Consider the following 13,898-nt stretch of genomic DNA (forward strand, 5'->3'; position numbering starts at 1 on the left):
CGAAATGAAGTTGCACGCAGCGAATTCAGGTTACAAACACATTGTGAGATCACATGGCAACCCAAAAAGTATGCTTTAAATGTTTCTAAGCCCAAAATTATGCCATGGCAACATGAAAAAACAGTTATCTATTTGAAGGAAAAGGGAATCTAGGATAACAATTGAAGAAAATAGATATTTTAAAAGGAAAAACTCAGTTTTTGGTTTTGGTTTTTTTTTTGTAGTTTTTCTCAGTGTACAATTTACAAAATATTACAACATTTTCAATATTTGCACCCCTTCCTCTTCATCGAGCAAAGCAAATAAAAGTAATTATCATTTGACTTATCTAAATACCTAGAAAATGTTTGAGTGAGCACTGAACCCCCCTTCGCCCACCGTCACCTGTCCAACCAGCCCCGAAAGGTATTAGTGGCGATTTTGTATGCCCATATTCAGCATTTTGTAATCTAACCAGCAGACAGAAAACAAATTCCCATGCTTAATGCCCACGGTATCTAAATGGGCGGACAGGTTGCCAATCAAATTGATTTTGTGTAGTTTCTTTTCCTGCATTGTTTTTTTTTTTTTTGTATTTTTTAATAATTTTTTTTTCTCAAAGATAAGAAAATTGAAGGAATAAAGAGGGGGAACCAACAAAAAAAAAATATTTATGTCAGATAATATTTGACCATAATAATGTGAGTTAAAAGAAAATCCTTTTTGCAACTTGACCCGCCTATTTTATGAGACAGAAATAGAACGATCAAGATTAGTCATCAACTACAAGAACATCTTGGACGTCAGCATGAGAAATAATTTTGAATTTAAATTTTTATATACATATGTATACATTTATATTGTTTTTGTTGTATTTTCATTTCTATTTTTATCGTTAGTATTAAGCCCACTGTGCCAGTGCGCATGTCTCACTCTCTCTCTCTCCCGCTCTTTGAATTACATAAGGCTTATATAAGTGACGGTAAAATGAGCAAGCGAGAGCGAAATAGTTGTCAAGCACTTGGCACACATTCTCACACTTGTTGTGTGTGTGTGCGAGAGAACGAGAGAGATCCGCTGTAGCTCCAGCCATGGACCACGTGATGGCCAAGGCTTCCATATCTCACCCCAACCCCCCAAGCACTCCTGCCACCCACAATACACTTATGCCGGCTGCAGTGTTTGCACTCTCCCTCTCTGTCGCGCGCTCTCTCTCTCTCTCTCTCTGAAAATCACTGCCTCTTGCTGCTGCTGATCTTTAATTTACAAGAGATTCATTTTCCATTTCAGAATTTCATGAGATTTTGAGTTGAACTTCAGTTGGAAGTGGCATTTGAGCTGTGTGAGTAACCAAGTGAGTGATTGAGTGAATAAGCTGAGTGGAATTATGGATTTATCAATTAAAGGTAAGTACTTTCTATTAAATTCACTTTTCTACACTCTACATTGTGCATTACCACGCCCCCAACCACCCCCCATGCCACCCATTTCCGATCCATTCAAATTTCTGTAGTGGAAAAATAAAAAGGTAAAATGAATAATATTAAAACACGTGCATTTGCATATGTATTTGTAGTTTGTTTACACACACACACACACACACACACACGATACTCTCTCTCACGGTGAGAGCGGTTACCGTATGATTGCTATGTTTATTAGTAGGTATGTGTGTGTGTGTGTGCGAGCCCCACCCCCCTTCAATTTCAATTACCAAAGCCATGTGACAAATTATTTGATTTTCTGTGCAAATTCATTTCATTATATTTATTTATTGTTTCCTCACCCACACACTCTTTTGCTGCATCTACCTACACTAACCCCCTCGCCCCCCAATCTCGAATTCTGTGTATTTCTGGCAGTTCAAGTTGTAAACAAACAATTGATAATAAGTAAGAACTCACAAGTGATATAAAGGGTATATTTGAGTCGTCAATGTGTCTTGATCAAGTTTTATCCTTTCGGTTGCCTTTGCCGAAGCCACACGAACATAAGTGAGACGACAGAGCCAAGCCCTGACCACCACCCTAGGGATCCTTTGTTATTTTACTTCTTCATATGCCATTCCATTTGATAACCATATACTAAGTACTCTAAAATTGAAAACAAAAAGACTTAGAAGTGCCTATAAGAACACTTGATGAATCCTATATCATAAGGACCTACATATACCAGTTTCTATTTCTTTTGCTATACAGGGTATATTGTAGTTGTATGAAATTTATTTCATTTGGTTCTTGCAACAAGATCAATATGGTGCAACTTGAACGGGGGCAATCGGAATGTAAATAATGTAAAGCAGTAAAAAACAAGTCAATAAAAGAGAATAAACAAATCAAAATTTATATTTATACATACAAATATACATATGATATATGTACAAACTTCTTCAGTGATGAGTTCAAAAAACCAAAAGGTACACACGAGCTAATCTCATTCATGCCGATGAAGATGGAAGTTTTGCTTAGTCGTGAAAACGATTAATCATTTCGAATGAAAACTTGAATGTTCTACAAACTTTTTAAGCTAGAAATGTCTATATATTCTTGTATATATATTCTTGATCAGCATGATAGCTGAACTGAATCGATATAGCCATGTCCGTCCGTCGGTTCGTATGCGTTTTACTCATTCATGCCGATGAAGATGGAAGTTTTGCTTAGTCGTGAAAACGATTAATCATTTCGAATGAAAACTTGAATGTTCTACAAACTTTTTAAACTAGAAATGTCTATATATTCTTGTATATATATTCTTGATCAGCATGATAGCTGAACTGAATCGATATAGCCATGTCCCTCTGTCCGTCCGTCGGTTCGGATGCGTTTTACTCAGCCATCTTAAGAGCTATTGCGATGAAACTTGGTATTTGAGCCACGTATAGCCCAGGTGAGATAAAGTATGAAAGTCATAAGGATCGGACTACTATATCATATAGTTCTAGAAGGAACAATACATATGCAAAGAAATTTGAGTATCGTATGTAGAAATATTATTGCCAAAGTTAGTTTCTTTGATATTTGGTCCTATTTTAGCATTTCAATCCATCTTTGAGAAAGAAACTACTTTGGCTATGATATGCCGTTATCAGTTTCTTAATAAAATACCAGTTACAAGTTTCTTTTCATTTTCATTTTCCTTAAACGAGTGTCATTTGTGTTTTTGAAATATTTGAGATATTTTCATAAATTTTATTTACTTGCCCAGGTGGTTTCACTGTCGCCGTCGTCGTCGTCTTCGTCATCTTTGCTTCCACTGTCTATTAAACTAATACTCTTGAGTAAATAATTCATAATAAATAGACAACAATGTGTGCCAGTAATTAGCGTAGACCAGACCAGATGCCGCTTAATTGATATATGTATGTAGAATCGGAGAGTGATGCCTGTCTGGCTGGACTGCCCCACCCACTTTGATACTAAAAACCTATACTTAAAACTTGGAATCGATAAAACTAGAAATCATTCAAGAAACTGGTATAAAGAGAGAGAGAGAGACAGAGAGAGAGAGAGATAGACTCCATTGACTTTTGAACGAAATCGGCTTTTATGGCCTTTGATATCAGACTAATCAAACGTATTTATGATAAAATTTGGTCAGAGGGGGGAAGTGGGCGGGGCAGGAAAGAAGCCTTTAGCCTTTAAGAGATATGATGGACTTGTGTCCAGAATTGGTGAAATATGTAGTAAAAATGAAAATAGCCTGACGACGACGCCATCGTCATCTAATAATCAAATGCACTGTCATCATGGGCACTATTAGCTTTGTCGTTGTAGTCGTCGGGTGCGTTATCAGACAAAACCATAGCGTCGAGGTTACCAGGCGACTATAAATATTTACCCTCATGATTATAAAACAACAACAACAACAACAAATACATTTAACAAAAATAATATAAAACCCAAATGAGTTGTGGATGATGATTAAGAAGAAGCATGAGGATCATGATGATGAAAGGAAGACAAATTTAATTATAAACTTTTACGAGAGACTCGTATATTTTTTGGTTTCTGGGTTATTGAGGGAAATTAACCTACAGTTTTTCTGATAAGACATAGCAAAAGCGCGCGCTCTCTCTCTCTCTGTCTCTCTTATTCACTATCTATCTAACGCTTTGACTCTCCGATCACATGTCTCCTACGTCTTCAATATCAGTGGGGCATATCAGTGACGCTAAACACACTACAAGAAACCCTAGTCCTAGTCACTCACAGAATAATTGAAACATTTCATTTTAGAGATTGACCCAGAATCAATCAATGACGCCAAAATGATTCCATGTTTGAGAAACACCTCGATGATGATAACAATGCCAATGTCTGACCATATGGAAAAATTTTGTATACACAGAGCCAGCAGAGCAGAAGGTCTGCAAATGATGACCCAATGTGATCACGGGCCTCCAGATTTTCTAATCTCATTTGTGTACTTATTATACAAAAAGTGTTTTGTGAATTAAAACACGCGATTCAAATATTGAAAGCAAAGCCTTGGCACGCGCCCAAAGCCATCATCAATATCATCATCATCCACATCATCATCATCAGTCTGGGGCAGTTTTGGAAAATTTCGATTCACTGATCTCGATCTTGGTCTCTCTGAGTCAGGCAGGCATTTTTTTTGTTTTTGGGGTCAGTGCCATGGACTTGGACTTTTGGTGGCGTGATAAATTCGGCGATGGCTAAATTAATTCTCTGTACAGTTGTGATTGCTCAACGATAGTGATAGTGTGTGATAGGTATAAGACTTTGTTTCTAGTTTTTTTTTTCTTCTTTTTTTGGTTTTTTGAATGAAACTCAATAAGTAGTAAAGAGGAGACTGATTAGACGGGTTGGATTTATTGGGCTTAAACAAAAATACGTCGGCTGATAGAGAGAGAAAGAACCTACACCTATAATCTATATTATGTACTAAGTATTTCCGAATCTAATTGACCATATAAAAATATATGAAAGAAGGCACAAGCCAGAGACAATATTATTGTTATCTTTTGACTGGAGAAGTTTATACAACAATTTTATCCCAAATGAAATGATTTTGTATAGAAACTTCTAAACTAAAGGCTTAAATGTCTTTTTTAGTAAATTGGATTTATTTTTGTGTTTTAAGTATTAGGCTTAACAAATTTAGCTTAATGGCTTATTAATTGATAATGAAACAATACATTAACTTTAAATAATCAACAACATTAAATTGAGCATATAAGACTTCAAGTTGTTAAAGTGTACGATTCTAATATTGAGTCTAGGGCCTTGTAGCTAGTACTCTTATTTTTATACCATGCACCCATAGCGTGAAATGGTATATTAAAGTCGCCAAAATGTTTGTGACAGGCAGAAGGAAGCTTTTCCGAACCCATAAAGTAGACGATCTAGCCATGTCCGTCCGTCCGTCTGTATGAGCCAGTAGATCTTGGAGACTTTAAGAGCTAGAGACACCAAATTTGGTATGTAGACTCGTGTAGTATGTACAGTTATCTAGTTTATTCAAAATTTTTGCCACGCCCCCCTTCCGCCCCCACAAATTAAATAAAACAAATTTTCTCAAAAACTATACTAGCTAGAGACACCGAATTTGGTGTGTATACTAGATTAGTAGGCGCGCAAATTTTGTTTGTTTTAAATCGAAATTTAAAATATTTGTTTCACCTGGTGCATAAATTTAGTTTCAAGAAAAACAAATTGAAACTGAAACTGAATTGAAAACTAAAAAGAAAACCGACTTTCGAACACCCCCAAAAAACCAAAACGTGCCCTGAGAGTTTTGTTGAGATTATTCTCTTGCCAATATCCGTTGTAAGCGATATTTAGACCAAAATCCATATTAATTGACCAAGCTTTGGATCATTGCCGACTTTATCTACCGATTCCCTTTTAACTTGTTCCCGTTGATATTACGTCAATGTTTGTGTGTGTGTGTGTGTGTGTGTAAGCGTGTGCAATATAAATAAGACGAGACAACAACAATTGCAATACACGTACAATTTGTGCAACGACAACGACGCCATCAAATGCGGTAATAAGCATGCTATCTCTTTTACTCGCGAGCTCCCGGCAAAGTGGCTGGCAGAATTACAATTGCAATGTCAATGCAAATGGTCGTGGGCGGTGGAGAGGGATGGCTGAATGGATGGTTAGAACGAGTGTGAGGGTTAGAGCGAGGGTGAGAATGGAGCGAGAGAGCTTGATGCTCGTTATTGTTATGTCATACACATGTACGAGCGGTTAGGACGAGTGAGACAGAGAGAGAGGGTGAGAATGAATCGAGAGAGCTTGATGCTCGTTATTATTATGTCACATATACATGTACGAGCGGTTAGCACTTTGTCTGTGTGTGTGTGTAATTAGTGGGGGACAAATAGAGCGGGAGAGAGATAAAAAAAACAGAGAGAGAAGACGGGAGAGCCAAGCTTACACGTGTTGAAAAAACAGATCGTTCGCTGCCACGCCACGACAGCTTAAATTTGCATAGAGTATGAGAGGGAATAAACTGGGCAGCCCCCTCTCTCACACACACACACACACATGCCGAGAAACAGCGGCTCAATTAAAAGGCGCCATAAAACATACATACAAAACGGTATATTTGGATACAACTTACGCCACGCATTTAAATTGCAAGCAATCAATTTGTTTTTGTTTTCTTTTTTGTTTATTTTTTGCACTCCCCAACCAACGACAAAGAGAGAGAGAGAGAGAGAAAGATAGAGAGACCTGTTACGGTTGTTTATTTATGACAGAAAATAAATGCATGTCATACTAAAAATTCTCAGTGAGTTAACAATTAAAATTACGACCAAGAGCCAGATAGGATTACAGAAACAGTAAGTGTGTGTGAGAGAGAGAGAGAGAGAGTTAAGTGAAACAGAAACTACAAAATATGTAGTTGTCACTTTCTGCAAAATTTTCAAACAAACATTAAAACATAATTAGCACATGGGGATAGCCCTGACTCGAGACAAAAGACAAGGCCAAACTTAAATGAAACCGTCATTACAAACAGAGAGACAAAGAGAGCCTCTAAGGAGCGAGAGAGAGAGAGGGACAGAGGCAGAGCTTTAACTAAAAGCGCCAAGTCGCCCGTCTCAAGACAGTGGTGCGAAGTGCATTAGAACAAGTGAATTTCGATTCCCCTTGCTCAATCTCAGGATTCGAAAATGTATTTACAAATTTTAATCCTTTTAATTCCTTTAATATTTATATGAATTCTCTACAGATCATTAATTAAAAGGAAACGAAACCAAACGAAATAGTTAGGCTATTTAAACATCATTATTTTAAATTTAGAATAGACAGAAAGTAGTATGATAAATACTGTCTAAATGTTTATTTCAATTTCAGTCAAATTGTATTTACATCAATTTTAGAGATCATTAATTATAAAGGAAAAATACATATGACACTTTAACAACTTTATTGAAACAAAACTATTAAGCTATTTAAAAATTAAGTGGTTTTAATTAATTTTACTTGTTGACCCAAATATATTCAAACATATATTTTTTTGAATTGGTCGTCCCTTTTCAATTAAAAGTTTTGTAACACGATTTTAATAAGCAATTATGTCTGTATACATAAACATCCACATACATATGTACATATGTATGTGTGCATGTGCATCTGTATATGATTCATAATTATCCCGCATGTTAAGAGCATCTCAATGCACAGTGCAAACGCCGGCAGCGACGCAGACAGCGAGGCCGCCGCAATAAAGCGCCGGCAAAAGTTTAATTGAAAAGCCAACTTGAATGCGAAGAATAAAACCACGTGGTAGCGTGTTTTGTGGTGTTGTTGTTGTTGCTGTTGCTGCTGCGGGTGTGTGGGAGTGAGGAATGGGAGGGAGGGAATGTTTTGAATTGCTGTTTGCACGATGGTCACTTATAATCCCCTTCGTGAAACCCCTTTATCTATTTCATTTTCTCTCGCTGTCTCTGTTGCTCGCTCTTCGTGTTGTTGTCTCTCATTCGCGTTGAGCAGATGATGAAAAATGTGTGCCACTTGAGAGCAGAGCGTTAGCGTTGTTGTTGTTGTTGTTGTTGCTGCTTCTGCGGTTATTGCTGTGATGTATTGGCAGGAGTCAATGTCAGTGAAAGGGAAAGATTGGAAAAATTCTTTTACACATGTCCACACACACACACACACACACAGACATCTGTGAGTGTGCGTGAAAGGTGAGAACGCCATGAGAAATTGTCAAACTGACAAATCCCCAAGTACCCTCTACCCCATAGACAGAGTTGCAGGGTATACAATATTTAGAGATATTAAGATAGTCCTGAAGAGTCCTTAGAGACATGAATTTTGGCTTTCTCTAATCAATTCGAATGAGATTATAAGCTGGTTAAAGTTGCTCCTGCCAAGGTTCCCTTAGTCCCTAAGGACAATTTAAGTAATTTCCTTTGGATAATTATAAAACAGATTGAAAATATTGTCTCGAAGGATTCTTCAGACAGGAGTTGGCTATGGGAAAACAAGATTAACGAGGGTATTTGAAGTCGTCTTGACTTTAGTTCTGTTGTTCTTAATGTTGCTTTTGTTGTTGTTGTTCGTTTGAACTCTTTTGTAAGTGACACTTGTCGGGTTTTTAGATTTTAGATTTGACATTTTCTTTTTTTTTTTTCCTGTTACTTGGAATTTCCATTTTTGCCCCCGCTAAGAACTTTTTGTTGTTGTTGTTTTTTTTGAAGAAAAGATCAATCACAGAAATTCTCACTCCGGTTATTTAGCTTCTCTCTCTCTCGCTCACTGGCTGTCTTTCTCTTTCTTCTTAATTGACAGTTTCGGTTGTTGTTGTTGTTGTTGCCGCGTCGCCACCTCTGTCCGTCTGTCTGACAGTAAATTAAAATTGTGTTTCAAAAATACACCAACAACAACAACAAAACAGAAATCTCAAAATCTGAATGTTTGTTTGTATGTAATAACATTTAACACAAAAACGGCAACAAGCTGAATGAAGAAATTTTTATTTATTTGTTCTTCTTCAGTCTAAAGATATAACGTAAAATAAATTAGAAACTTTTACGAAAAAATGTTGTGTTTAGTTCAAGGTCAAAGTATGAAAATATAAATTATTTATACACCCATACACCCATACACCACCCGTCGCCCTGCCACGCCCCATCCCGACACATTTATTCTCTAATACCCTCCTGCCCCTTCCACCCTTGCTCTTACCGTATCAAAACACGCGCTGTCTTGGTAGACGTCACACGCAAAATTTTAATTGAATTTACATTTGCACTACAAACAACAACAACAAATACAACATCATCGAAATAGAATAATAAAATAGAAAGAGAAAGAGAAATTCAAATAGAATAGAAGAGCATAGATGAAAATGGAAAACATATATCTATGCATAGTTTGCCATTTGATAAAGATGAAAACCAAAACTAATTCAATTAACAGAATGTTTAAAACAACAACTAAAAAAAAAAAAATACAAAAAATACAAATAAAAACAAAATGCCATTAAATGCCAGACAGTCAGACGTTCTAACCAATGAAACTAGTCATTTCCATGTGGAAAATCTTATACCCTTTAGTTTTACAAAAACAAAAAACTCTGTCTGTGAATTTTCATTACAATTACTTTTCATCTTTAAGTTTTTTAATTTTCTTTTATTTAGCGATGTGTTTTAACCCTTAATCTTCTTAACATTCGAATCGAAAGTTTTCGCTCAGATCCAACTTCACTTTTATCTTTTTAGGTTAGAATCTCCTAGATAACCTCAAAAACGGAAAACAATCTATAATATCTGTTAAACCAATATGAATTGAAATATTTGAACTAGGATTTGTGTTCAGGGCATTCTAATCCATTAGAAAAGTATTAGAATTAGAAGCGTTCCTTCTGATACAAACATTTATATATGTACATATCTGACAGTAATCTCATTCCTGTTGGCCAAAAATAAGTGTAAACTTTAAATAGTTTAGTTAAAAAAGAAGAAGAAGAAGGTATGTATGTATGTATGTAAGAGAGGAAAAGTATAAAAAGCTCAATCAAAATTGGCGTGTTTAGGTTAAGCTGCATTCTCTCTCTCTCTCTTTCTCGTTCTCCTTTAGTTTTTAAGGGTCTGCGTGAGCTTTCACTTTAAGTTAGTTTAGGGCATTTCCTGCCATGCCTTGCCTTGCCTTGCCTTGAATTAAACCTCCTTCCGTTGCCACTGCCCTTGTTGCCCTGACACACTGACAGTTTATAAATGATCGTGCGTGGGTGGAAAATGTTAAGTTTGTGGCCAGAGGGGCGAGCAGAGGGAGGGTAGAATTGGATGGTATTGTGGTCGAAGTGGGAACTGTGAGTAGAATGGCAGAGGAGGCCAGAAAGGGGGTCTGGCCAAGTCGTGCGTGTCGTTTTGTTTGCTTTAGCTACTGTTGCCGCTTTTATCTCCCCCCTGCCCCCCCCCACTCATTCACTTTTTTGTTGGCCCTCACGTGCTCCAAAAAAAAAAAAAAAAAAAAATAGTTGATTTGCGTCGTCGTTGTGTCGTGAGTTTGTTTTAAACATTCTGTTTGCATTTCACGTTATAACAAAATGCAGTTGATATTATCAATATTGTTTTTTTTATTAGTTTTGTAAGTATTGGCTAAGACACATTTTTGGTTGGTTGGCAAATCGACAAAACATTTATTGACTCTGCCATATTGGTTATCCTGTATGTCATGCCGAATCCTTATTGTATTCAGAAGGACTTGTGATTAGTCTCAACATTCAGGGATAGTATTTGAAGTCACTTAGCTAGAAGAACCATTCAAAAGTTACTGCATGTAGTGTATGGATCTCAAAAACACCAAGGATCCTTAAATTCGAAATGTCTTTAAATATATAAGATAATTAATTGTCTACTCAGACAAGTCATTGTGGCCAATTAGTTTAACAACATTGGTTATATGGCAGACAATTTAATGCAACGAGGACGAAATTAGTTTACGAGCTCAGTTAATATTCATTACCATAATAATAAAGTTTCATCTAAATATATATACAGTAGAGTCCGCTTATAGCGACTAAAGATCGATTAGTGATTGGTTGGTTCGAATTGTAAGACAAACTTATATATGAAAGATCCTCCGTTTAGTGGGTCTTCCGAATATAATGACAAAAATCGTCGGTCCCTTGACCAGATTCCACTGTATACATATGTTTTTTTTTTGAAAAATTGCCATCCAAAGTATCTAATAGAGCCTTCAACTAATTTAACTACAAAGCGAAAACTAAAATTAAACTACATATGTAGAAAAAAATCTTGAGGATCATACATTTAGATATATGTATATCTATTCTTTTGGTATCTATTTCTGACAGATTATGGGGTATGAGTCAGGGCAGAGATATGCCAGAATATTGAGTACGCGTTAAAGAAGAATTAGGCAAAACTTTTAAAGACTTTCTCTCCCTTGCCATCACATACATACATACATATAGACAAATTTGTATATGTATTTGTTGTGTATATTCCTTAACGTTCTCGTCACGACTGTCGCATGTCATTAGTTTTCATGTGACATTTCTCTCAAACTGAAGGAAACTTGTGAACAGGAGAAGAACAGAATTCCGATCTACTACTACTACTACTACAACTACTAGTCTAATACACATACATAGAGACATATATAGAGACATTTCAAAAGAAATACAAAAAGTATTGTACATTGTATGGTATGTATGGTCTGTGTTAGTAGTAGTACGCGGAAATGTCATCTCACATCCAAAATGAAACCCCCAAAAACAAAAAAAAAACAAAAAAATTAAGAAAGGCAAACGTGTTCAAGCGCAATAAATTATAAATGAGCCCCAACGTCGAGTGACGGCAAAGTTTGGCAGCCAAAAAACCAGAGGGTTGACCCCCGTCAACCCCCAACCCTCAAGGCACCTTCTCCTCCCGTTTCGACCCGGTATCCATCTGCCTATATGTATGTACATATGTATGTGTGTATATCATCCAACATCTCCCAACATCTAACGCCCCCACTAACTAAATGCTAATGCAACAAAGACAAAGCTGAAAAATGTTTCGGTTTTTCTTTCGCTTAGCGGCACGCATTTTCTGAAAAACAGAAATTAGATTAGAGAAAAAAAAAAAAAAAAAATAGTTCCAACAATGTGTTTTAGGTATATGCCATCAGCGTCAGCGAGTTGTCCGACTGTCAAGGAACTATATATACATACCTATATATGTATACCTACATATATATATATGTATATATATATATTTATATACGATATATCTTGTAGATATATCGTGTGTACCTACACACAACTTATTTGCTTTGGCATTTAAAATGTCGCCGGCAACCCGAAAATGGATGGAAATTCTTTTCTCACTGTCTCTCTCCCTAGCAAATATTGTACACACAGTTGTCTTAGTGTGTGTGTGTGTCTGTGTGTGTGTGTACGTAGGTCTTATCAGAATGAAGGAACTCTGAGGGAAACGAATCTACAATACACGCATTGCATATCACAAAATAAACAGACGAAATTAAATGAAATGAAACTCTCTCATACCTTCATACATACATACATATATATATAGAGAGTTTTGAGCAGTAGTTCTTGTTGTTGTTGTTAGTGTTCCTCTTATCAAAATCATCACAAATTGCCTTGGCTGCAACGTGCTTAAAGATTATATAGTTATACATGTGAATGTAAATGTTATATGTATGTTTTATGTGACATGGGAACGATCATCCATTTTACATGCCGTAAAAGACAAATCGCCACAGCCTTGAAACAAAAAACAAAAAAAATAAGAAATTAAAACAGACATTTCACTTCTCTAACAACGATTTTAACATTTACCTTAGAAATAGTTAAAAATTTTCCACCAAAAGTCAAAGAATTGACAACAAATGAAGAATTCTTTGAATGATATGATATTTGATATAGAAACAAAGTTAAATGTGATAAGTGGGAAGGCTTGTTGTTTCTGTTTGACAAACTATTGCATACTTTAGGGTCAAAAAACCTCCTCAATTAAAGTCTCTGTACACAGTACACTGAAGTTCTTACTGAAAAGAGTTTCCACATAGGTAAATCTATGTATTTTTCATTTTCCCTTGATGTAACGAAAAAAGGACAGGGAAATGAAAAAAATGTGTTAGAAACCAAGTTAGATTCGGGGGTCCTTCTCTCCTGTGGATGCCCATTCCTAATCTAATCGAAACAAAGTCCCCAAAAGGATCCAAAGTCGGATCGATGATCAGATTTACTTAGCAAAGTGCAAGTTCTGAGTTCTGTAAGAACCTACAATTATCCTCTTCCTTTTGGAGGGATTCACTACTACCAAATGTAAATTGATCAAATGTCTTTATCCATTATAATGTGAATGGTAATTGTTTGGTAAAAGAATGTCTAGCCAATGTTTTTACCTTTTTGTTTGGTGTTGAAAGAGAATTTCTAACCAGTTGAGGAGGATCGTCCTTTTTGAAAGGGGGAAATGGATCTTGAATGGGATTTGGGGTCTTAAGTTCGTTATCCACAATCGTTTCCATTATCCCCGACAGAACCAACCTTTCAGTATTGCCTCATCGGGGAGAAAGTCCACCTCAAGCTCGAACTCGAGAAAAGAATTATTCCTAAAAAATGCAATATTCACGATCCAGACGATAATACTATACCCTATACACACATACACACATGTACATACATATGTTTAAGGGTATACAAACTTCTATAGGCTGATTAACCATTGATGGGGTTTTTTTTTTTACATTTTAATTGAAGTCTAGTGGAAATTAACCAAGTAGTCGGTGAAACAAATGACACAGAGAGAGACTGATTACTTATCATTGTAACAAAAAAAACAACAAAAATAAAACACGAAATTTATGTGTATGTTTGTTTGTATGTACATATATTTACACATATATGTACATAAAGTCTAATAGTTAATAGTTGCCTCATTAATCATGGTA

This window comes from Drosophila tropicalis, unplaced genomic scaffold (assembly GCF_018151085.1).
Source record: "Drosophila tropicalis isolate 14030-0801.00 unplaced genomic scaffold, ASM1815108v1 contig_443, whole genome shotgun sequence".
Taxonomy (NCBI): Eukaryota; Metazoa; Arthropoda; class Insecta; order Diptera; family Drosophilidae; genus Drosophila; species Drosophila tropicalis.